We start from the raw sequence: 2,259 nt of genomic DNA, 5'->3' as shown, positions 1-2,259 counted from the left end.
GTAGGTAAAGCACTGTAGTGGATACATAGTGATCAGTAATAGTGATACGATTTTTATTCACAAGTGGAAGTGCTGCTTTTAAATCCAAACTTGTCTGACTTCAGTATCTATATTCTTTAAACTTGACAGCACCAGCCATCAGTGAGACTGACAATATCATACATACAAAATAAAACAACTCACAAACATTTGATAACAGGATATTGAAGTATAAGACCACTTCATAGCATAAACTTTACGGGATTCTTCCATTTGGGTAGAGAAAGCAGCTGGAGCTCATCTTCGCTACTGGGAAAAGAGGTCCTTAATTGCTTGTGCTATTGTTATTATTTTGTCCAGCAAGCTTTCTCTCTCTTAGTGACAGACCCTGTCCTCTTGGCCTTGAGGGCTGGCAGATGACCCAGCCTGGGCAATCATAGCACCTCACTTTTACTGGACAGGGTGAATTGTCCATGTGATGCAAGTCAGAGACAGAGAGTAATGTGATAGCCTAGACCCCATACAATTACCTCTTGCTGGGTACCTCATTTCTCATAAAATGTGGTGGAGACCTCTATCTGTTATCCCCATTTTTCTAGTGATAGATCCTATCTCCCTGCCTATAGGAGTGGAAATATATGACCCATGTCTAGCCAGTAATATTGCCCACCTTCCTGGAAATTGATTGGCTTAGAGAAAGGCATGTGATACAAGCAGGGTAAATCAGAGGCATTCCCTGGGATTGATATATTGATCCTTCCATTTCTGCTTGATTTGTTAAGCTGAGAGGTTAACTGGGGATGTGTGCAGACCCTACCATGTGGAGAGAAGCTTCTTGAAGAATGAAGCCAAACAGAGAATTAGAGATGAGAGACAGGGAGTAAGTCCTGCTAGTGATGAGTCCTGGGTTTCGGTCCCTGAATCCCTTATTCTTGCAGCTCTTCCCTCTTTCCTGTGAGTTTTATCCCACCTTTACCTGCAGTTAGATGAGTCATTAAATTCCCTTCTTTGCTAAAGTTAGTATAATTTTAATTTCTGTTTTGTTTTGACATTGAAAAGATCTTGACTAAAAGGTCTGCTACTATAGCCACAGTTAATATCATCTCCTTTAACGGGTTTCCATAGTTCAAATAGTACCTTGTCAAAAGAAAGAAGAGACCACGATACACTGGGAAAGAAATAGATTTTTACGGTGAAGTCACTAGAAACACTGTATATGGATGTGGTGTTAGATTGCAGCGTCAACGCATAAAACAAAACCTATTTAGACTCTGCCATAAAAAGGATTGAAGTACTGATTGATATTACAATATGGATGAACCTTGAAAACATCTTGCTATGTGAAAAAAGCCAGACACAAAGGCCATATATTGTATATTCCACTTATATAAAATGTCCAGAATAGGTAAGTCTGTACAGATAGAAAGTAGATTAGTGATTTGCAGGGGTTGGGAGGCGGTGTCAAGTAACTGCAAATGGGTACCAGGCTTCTTTTTGGGGTGATGAAAATGTTCTGGAATTAGATAATAGTAACGGTTGCACAACTTTCTGAATATACTAAAACCCACTAAAGTGTACACTTATTTAAAGGGTGAATTTTACGGTATGTGAATTATATCTCAAAAAATCCATTTAGGCTAAATTACCCTTGAAAGTCCTTCTCAAAGGGTCTAAACAGTTAGTTTTACTTTCAACAAAAATAAATTGCCTTTTTAACTTCTATTTTTAGTTGAGAACCAGATAAAGTAGTATGTTTGTATTCAGTAGTACTATTACAAAAGAAATAAATCTTATAACTTGAGTCACACTCAATTATAGACATTCTCCCATTATAAAGGGTAAGGGATTAAGATTAGAAGCATTCAAAAGGGGATTATGTGTACCCCTGGGGATACAGAATAATTTCCAAGAGGTGCTCAAGCATAGGTAACTTTAAGGAAATGAATTTCCAGATCCTTAACTTGCACATGCCATCTTTTCTAGCTTACTCTGTGGCCAAGGCATCGTATCATTATGTCCCATCGTCCTGTCTTACTTCCTATTTCTTAATTTACATTAGAGAGGCATACGTCTCACCTGTCATAAATTCTTACCATGGTAAAAACCTCAGTGTGCCAAAAAATCGTACAATTTGAGACAATGATGTTAGGGAAAGCTCCTTTAATTAACACACCATAAAACCACGATAAGAGTAGTGCAGTTTTCACCAGGCACAGAGGCTCACTTCTGTAATCTCAGCACTTTGGGAGGATTGCTTGAGGCTAGGAGTTCAAGACCAGC

General features: G+C 38.5%; 1 protein-coding gene across 1 annotated transcript in view; it reads left to right on the top strand.

The window, feature by feature from the left end:
* Window positions 1–2,259, top strand: part of TRAPPC8 (trafficking protein particle complex 8) — a 150,283-nt gene that overhangs the window by 1,043 nt on the left and 146,981 nt on the right. The window lies entirely within an intron of this gene.

Source organism: Propithecus coquereli, unplaced genomic scaffold (genome assembly GCF_000956105.1).
Source record: "Propithecus coquereli isolate 6110/MARCELLA unplaced genomic scaffold, Pcoq_1.0 Scaffold51, whole genome shotgun sequence".
Lineage (NCBI taxonomy): Eukaryota > Metazoa > Chordata > Mammalia > Primates > Indriidae > Propithecus > Propithecus coquereli.
The sequence above is the reverse complement of the archived record's forward strand: the minus strand, read 5'-3'. Positions and strand labels throughout refer to the sequence as shown.